Below are 8,801 nucleotides of genomic sequence, written 5' to 3' on the forward strand. Positions count from 1 at the left end.
GTGAAGCTGTGCTACCGCTGGAAATTCAGATTCCATCCCTTCGGATCGCCTTCGCAACGGAGATGACGACAGAAGAACAGCATCAAAAACGTCTCGAAGAACTTGAGAAGTTGGATGAAAAGCGCTTGGAGGCTCAACAACAAATTGAGTTATATCAAGCCAGAATATCTAGGGCTTTCAACAAAAGAGTCCGACAGAGAAGCTTCAAGGAAGGAGATCTGGTCCTCGCTGCTCGCCGACCGATAATTCTCACCTCCAAGAAGAAAGGTAAATTCGAACCCAAGTGGGAAGGACCGTTTGTGATAGACACAGTCTACTCAAACGGTGCATATCGCCTGATTACCCAAGAGGGCGACAAGCAATTAATGCCACCAATAAATGGGAAGTTCCTGAAAAAATACTATCCCTAGCATGTTCAGGATAACCCATTTACCGGGAAGTTCCTTGAAGAATATTACACTTAATATTCTAAAGGATAACCCAAAATTATTTTCTCCACCAAAATCCCTCACTTTTCCATAGACAAGAAGGTCCCCTTTCAGATCGGAGTCTCCTTTCGATAAACGAAAGAACTCCTTTCTTTTCTCTTTGGTCAAGCCTTCCCATGGTTATAGCCAAAGTTGAAATTCCACTTCGATAAACGAAGAACCCATTTTCAGTTTAGATAACCCATCCTATAAAAGGCAAGTTTATCTAAATTTTCCAGATTCTCGGAGTGGAGATTCCACTTCTAGTTTCTTTTTCCCTGGAAATAGAATATAAAATTCTTCCTTTCCAGGATCAGGGAATAGAATATAAAATTCTTCCTTCCTTGTCTGTTGGGTTCGCCTTCACCCTAAAAGAAGACCGGGAAATAGAATATAAAATTCTTCCTTTCCCGCACCAACCTTTTCTAAGAATCTATCAATCTAGGATTCATCCTAGGAAGTTTATCCCGAATCCTAAGCAGGGATAAGTCTGCGCCTAACACGCGCTGCCGGTTTAGTCTTTTTCCGCACAAAAAGACACCAGAGTCTGATTCTGGGGTATTTTATCCTGAAACCTAAGCAAGGATAAGTCTGCGCTTAACCTGCGCTGCCGGTTAGTTCTTAACCGTTAAAAAGAACACCCGTCCACATATTCAACATTGTGGCAGGTCGTCATTAATAACACCAAAATCCATGCCTTACACGCATGGGGAATTTCATCCTGAATCCTAAGAAAGGATATGCCGACGCCTAACACGCGTCGCCGGTTTAGTCTTTCGCCGTAGAAAAAGACACCAGAAGACCAGTCTGGGGTATTTTATCCCGAAACCTAAGTAGGGATAAAGTCAAAACCTAACACGTGTCGCCAGGTAGCCTATTCCCATAATAATGGCGAAGTCTACATATTCGAAGTTTTTTTGTGCATCATAGCAAAATTTAGCTAAATGGCCTTTACGACCACAAATGGAGCACTTGTAAACTTTGCTATACAAGTGTGCATAGTGTATGGGTGATTTACTAGATTTAGCACACTTGTCCATAAGTTTCTTATGGTTATCAATGCATATTTTCAAAGTTGAATCTAAAGATGAAATACTATTTTTCATAAGATTCAAATCTTCATTTTTAGGCACATATGCATTTTTAGAAGTAGAACATAAATAATCATTTATAAAGGAAGCAGTATTATTTTGTATGTTCTTTACTTCTAACATGGCATTATCTCTTTCATGAGTTAAACTAGCAACGTTTGAAGTTAAAGAAACATGATCCAATTTTAATTTTTCATTGTTTTCTTTAAGGATCACATTTTCATTAGAAATAGTTTCAAACTTAGATGCTAACAACTCATGATCGGATTTCAAAATTTCATGCTTGCTTTGTAAATTAATGAAATCATTTTGCAATTTGTTAAAGGCATGTAATAATTTTTCACTAGCACAAGCAAGTTCATCATTAGGTAAATCATTAATAGATTTGAACTCGCAAACCTCACTAGGGCTATCGCCTAGTGGCCGTGTGCATGATGCTCCACATGAACTTGAAGCGGGATCCTCCAAAGCTTGTCGGATCGCCTCCAAGTCTCCTTGATGTGCTTCTATAAATATCCATAAGGTGTAAGCACTATCAAAATGAACAAACTTGTTAGACATAGATGAGTTAAAAGCATTTAACAAATATTCTAACAAAATGTTGTTCATAGTAAACATGCGATGATCATTTTTATTCCACTTGGATTTCTCCAAAATGGGCACAATATAAGCATCATCTATAATTTCCCATAAATCAAAATGTTTAGATCTAACAAATAGTTTAAATCTAACACACCATTGGGCATAGGGGAAATTGTCTAATCTAGGAGCAACACTAGAATCATAGCCTAAACAAGATGCATCATTCATATTCATAATTTGTAAAAATATGCAAGCAAGATGCAAATGCAATCAAAACAAGATTAGCACAAAAATATAACTTGGATCTTTAACTCAAGGCGATTAGACCTTAAATCAAAGAGCACCAAGCTCTGATACCAATTGTTAGACCCTAGAGGGGGGGTGATTAGGGTCTTATGCTAATCTAATCCGATTAAATGCCAATTAAAACTAATTAATAAGTTATCCTAGCAAGTATAAAATACAACAAGATACGTAAGCTAGGATAAGCAATATGAACAAATGAATATATCCTATCAATGAGATATTACAAATATATGAGCAAGGATATATGAACTAACACAAGGGTAAAATAAACAATCTACACAAGTGATAGGGTAATATGATGAGCAATACACAAAGGCGATATAAGATATGAAAACAAGAATAAGAACGCCAATGCAATCACAAACAAAACGATATGTTTACGAGGTTCGGTCCCCACGACCTACGTCCCCGCTCCTCACCTCGAGGAGATCTCCACTATCACAACCGGGTTTTCTACGTTCACCCGAACAACGTTTACACCTCACAATACAATCACTATGTAATCACACCTCACACACTAAGTGTTGGTCCTAGCCCGTGTCCTCCTCCTCAAGTGCTCGGTTACAACCTCTCCCTAGGCACGTCAACCGACGCCACTCCTCTTGGATTCGACCCCGTCTCTCACCACACACTTCTCTCGGTGTACAAGTGTATTACAAGTGAATCCTCACAATTAAGCACAATATAAATCAATTGATTGTTCTCTAAACAAGGTGAGAACTCAATTAAGCACAACTCTTAGTCACAAACCCACAACCCCAAATTATACTATGAATGTAAATACAATAAGCTCAAAAGGTTGTGTGTGAACAAAGAGATATAAATCAAAACTAAACTCAATGTAGTTCTAGCTTAATAACAATGATAATCAAATATATAAAAAAGCTAGAAATAGAGTTTAGAAAACTTCTCAATATATCAAGAGTTGGAGGGAGAATAGTTGAATGCCCAAACACCAATAGATGATCTCCTCAAGCTCTTGTAGAATTGAATCACAAAAACAAACTCTCAATTTGCTTAAAAGCTTTTTAAACACACTTAAACCAAACTAAAACCCTTGTTAAAAGCTTTATTAAACTTGATTAAAAACTCTCTTGGTTTTTCTGAAAAGACATCAGCAATGGGGTATATATAGGAAGAGGAAATATCAGCAAAAACCCCAAAACAGAAAGACCAAAATGCCCCAGAAGAGTCAGCTCAGAAATAGCCGTTAGAAGTCCAACGGATCTATTGTCGGTCGACCGAAAATTCCGTCGGTCGACCGATGAGAGCAAAAACACGAAGAAAACTTTCTGGACTAACGTCGGTCGACCGGAAATTCTGTCGGTCGACCGATTTGAGCTCTCGGTCGACCGGACCGGTCGACCGATGACTCTCTGGAAAAATACTGACGAATGGTCAATTGACCGGTCGACCGTACCGGTCGACCGAAAACTGACATTCCAGAAAAAATCGGTTTTAGAGCTGATTTTAAAACCCTGTTTAAAAATATCAAATAAATTCCAAAAAATGTAAAACTTTGGGGAATGATTGTAGACATGATAATAAACATGCTACAATGACTGGTTTCGAAAAAGGACTTCCCAAATGAAAAATATCATCATTTTACAAAATAGTCCAAAACATGAAAATATGAGATACTTGAATTTTGATGTTTTGACATAAACCAACTTTTGAAACTTTGTGAAATGTTTTTGTAGACTTAGTAAAACATGTATAAACTGATATTGAAGTCTATAAACTAAGAATACAATATTTTCACAAATACAATAGAAAATGAAACCTATGAGTATGTATATGAAAATATATTTGTTTCATATCTATGTAGATAAACCAAATCACAATAATAAATATGAAACATGTAATTTCATATTTATAAACATGAAAACCAAAACTTGTGTTGTATATATATGTGATTACATATATATACAAGGAAACCAATAAAATGTGTGTGTATAGATAATTGAGCTTAGAGTACTTAACACACATAATATAAATCCTAAACTACATTACCCAAGCAATCTTGATCTTCAATTAAGCTTGACTTGGCACACGTGCGGATGAAGCTTGAACTTGATCTTGAACTTGAATTGTACGATGCTTCACTCCACAATTCCGCCAACCTCCATTTGATATGATCGTTAAGGCTTTGGATATGATCGTTGAAGCTCTATTCCATCCATCCTCCAACTATGTTGTTTGTCTATAATAAATAAGAAAACATAAATACTAGACAAACAACATTAGTGGTAAATTGTTTGTTAAACATCATCAAAACAAGAAGGCCAACAATCTCCCCCTTTTTGATGATGACAAACAATTTACAAAAAGGATATATGCATGAAGGAAATGAATATATAATTTATAATTCACATGCATATAAACAAGAAAGAATATACTCACAATATTTCTCCCCTTTTGACAACATCAAAAAGGGGACAAAAGAATTAAGAGAGCGAAAGCTCCCCCTATCAATAAGCATAGGTGAGTATATAAAAAAATATATAGGGATTGCTCCCCCTATCAAAAAGCCATATAGAAAATATGCAATGAAGATCATGGCAAACATATGTGAGCAAGCATAGATGGAAAATATGCAGATATCACTCACATACAAACAAGATAATGAGAACACATATGAATATATCAATGTGAAAGAAGTGTCTCATTAGCACAAAAAATATAGAAACCATATAAAAGAATAGATTTATGAAATCAAAGAAGAGGAACATGAGAGTCATGCAAAAAATTTTCAAATGAAAACAAATCAACCAAAAGAAATCATAAATCAAGATTTGAGTCTAAAACCCATGTTTGATCAAAAATAGAATCTCCTTTGTGGGATTTGATCAAACCACATATGGAATACATTATAAGGCACGAATAGATGATCCATAAGCACAAACATATAAATATCATCATATAAGTGAAATATAATGAATTCAAAGCAACAAATCAAAATAAAATCTTTAACAAAAGAATTTCAAGAGAGGCAACAATATGTCAAGCTCTTAAGCTTGTTCTAACCCATATAATCATTCTAGCATCCGGTAAACATGATTTGAGAATAAACACCCAATAAACCCGGAGGGTTATATAAATGCAAACCTCTTATTAAAGCAAAACCAATGATCATGAAAACAAAAGAATTTAGCCAATAAAAGGAATTGTTTTCATAAAAGTTTAAAATGCATTTTTCAAAACCAAGAAAGAGAAAAATAAAAACACTAAAATTCTTGGTTTAAAAACAAATTTATTTTGGTACCCAAGTAATTTTGGTACCAAAAGGTTTAGGGACATGACCCCTATCATTAAAGCTCAAAGTCCTAGGGTTATGAACCCTCTTGGGCACATTTGGTGCACTAGCACGGTGAAAACAATATTCATTCAAATGACCTTTTCGATTGCAATTCGTGCAATGAAAAGAGTGAAAAGGTTTGTGTTGACCAAGTGAGCGTGCACGAAAATCATTTGCAACTAAAGATTGTCTTTTAAATTTATCTTGCAAATGAGAAACCTCATTAAACAAAGGTGGTTTACTTGAGAAATTTGGCAAGTTTGAACATTTTTTCAAATCATAACAAAACTTAGCCAAATGACCAAATCTACCACAAATATCACATTCAAACACTTATGGTCTACTAGAAACATTTGGCAAACTAGAATTCCTTTTCAAATGAAAGCAAAACCTTGCCAAATGGTCAAACCGACCACAAAGATCACAATGATACACACTAGCATGCTTATGATGAACATTATGTGCATGTGCATGTGTGTATGATGAAGAAGCCTTATGAGATGCACAATAAGCATTAGTCTTAGAAGATTTGTGTGCATCATAGCAAAATTTAGCAATGTGGCCTTTACGACCGCAAATAGAGCATTTGTAAACTTTGCTATACATATGTGCATAGTGAGTGCTTGGTTTTGAAGAGTTAGCACGAGACTTTGCACATAAGTCCATAAGTTTCTTGTTATTAACAATGCATGTGTTAAGAGTTGAATCTAAAGATGAAATGCGATTTTTAATATTGTTCAACTCATCATTAGGCATAGAAGCATTGTCAATAGAAGTAGATAAAAGAATCAAATTCATTTCTAATGCATTCTACTTCTAGCATGACATCATTTGCATGAGTTAAGCTAGAAATGGATGAGGTCAATTTTTTATTTTCCAAATTTAACATATCATTGTTTTCTTTAAGCATTATATTTTCATTTTCAATGATGTCAAATTTGGACACTAGCTTCTCATGATCGGATTTCAATTCTACATGCTTGCTTTTAAGATCAATAAAATTATTTTGTAATTTTGTATAGGCATGCAATAATTTCTCATATGCACAAGCGAGTTCATTGATGGATATATCACTTTCGGATTCCGAATCGCTTACCACACTAGGGCTATCGCCTAGTGGCCGTGTGCATGATGATGCTCCACACTCACTTGAAGAACAATCCTCCAAACTACGTCGGATTTCCTCCAATTTGCCTTGATGTGCTTCTATGAATTTCCATAAATTGTAAGCACTATCAAAATGAACAAATTTGTTAGAAAAGGATGAGTCAAAGGCATTAAGCAAATATTCTAACAAAAGCTTGTTCATATTAAACATTATTTTATCATTGTTACTCCACTTGGATTTTTCCGAAGTGGGTATAATATAAGCACAATCAATAACTTTCCATAAGTCAATATTTCTAGATTCAACAAATAGTTTAAATCTAGAAGCCCATTGTGCATAGGGAAAATTAATGAATTTAGGAGCAACATTGGATTTATAGCCTAAACAAAATACATTCATATTCAAGATATATATATGAACATATGCAAGCAAGACAAATGCAATCATAACTAGATTAGCACAAATAAGATAACTTGGATCTTTAACTCAAGGTGGTTAGACCTTAAATCAAAGAGCACCAAGCTCTGATACCAATTGTTAGACCCTAGAGGGGGGGTGATTAGGGTCTTATGCTAATCTAATCCGATTAAATACCAATTAAAACTAATTAACAAGTTATCCTAGCAAGTATGAAATACAACAAGATATGTAAGCTAGGATAAGTAATATGAACAAGGGATATATCCTAGCAATGAGATATACTATGAGTTATATGCAAGGATATGAAACTAAGGGTGATATAAACATAAACAAGATAAACAAGATAGTGGACAATGTGAACAATAGATAATGGCGACAAGAATGATATGAATAATAAGCACAAGTGAGACGCCAAGACAATCACAAACACACAAAGATGATCACGGAGTTCGGACCTTCCGTCCTACGTCTCCGCTCCCCACTCCCGGGGAGAAATCCACTAACACAACCGGGTTTTCTACGTTCACCCAGTGCGCCAATGCAATCGCAAACAAACAATATGATTATGGAGTTCGGTCCCCACGACCTACGTCTCCGCTCCTCACCTCGAGGAGATCTCCACTATCACAACCGGCTTTTCTACGTTCACCCGAACAACGTTTACACCTCACAATACAATCACTATGCAATCACACCTCACACACTAAGTGTTGGTCCTAGCCCGTGTCCTCCTCCTCAAGTGCTCGGTTACAACCTCTCCCTAGGCACGTCAACCGACGCCACTCCTCTTGGATTCGACCCCGTCTCTCACCACACACTTCTCTCGGTGTACAAGTGTATTACAAGTGAATCCTCACAATTAGGCTCAATACAAAGTATTTGTTCTCTACAATGAATGAGAACAAATTATAAGCTCACTCTCTAAGTTACACAATCCCACAACCCAATTATACTATGAATGTAAATACAATAAGCTCAAATGGTTGTGTGTATAAACATAGAGAAAATAAAATCAACTAAACTCAATATGAATACTAGCTTAATAAAATGATAATCAAACAATATGAAATATAAAGCTAGATTGAGTTTAGAAAACTTCTCAATAGATGACAAGAGATGGAGGGAGAATAGTTGATTGCTCAAACTCTAATAGATGATCTCCTCAAGCTCTTGTGGAATTGAATTCTCAAACTCAAACACCCAATTGCTTAAAAGCTTCTAAACAAACATTAAACAAACTTAAACCCTTGTTTAAAACTCTTTAAACTTGTTTAAAATATTTCTTAAGTTCTCTTAGAAGTATGAGGGCATGGGGTATATATAGGCTCATGAAACAAGTCCAAAAACCAAGAAAAACACCCCCAAAACATTAAAATAAACAAAAAACAGAACTAGCTGTTACTGTAGCAACGGTCGGCTGCTACAGTGCTTCGGTCGACCGGTACGGTCGGCCGAGAGGCATATGCAAAGCTGAGAAACGTCCAGAGACATTTCCGGTCGACCGGTCCGGTCGACCGGAGTTACTATAG

Source organism: Asparagus officinalis, chromosome 6 (genome assembly GCF_001876935.1).
Source record: "Asparagus officinalis chromosome 6, Aspof.V1, whole genome shotgun sequence".
In the NCBI taxonomy this organism is placed as follows: domain Eukaryota; kingdom Viridiplantae; phylum Streptophyta; class Magnoliopsida; order Asparagales; family Asparagaceae; genus Asparagus; species Asparagus officinalis.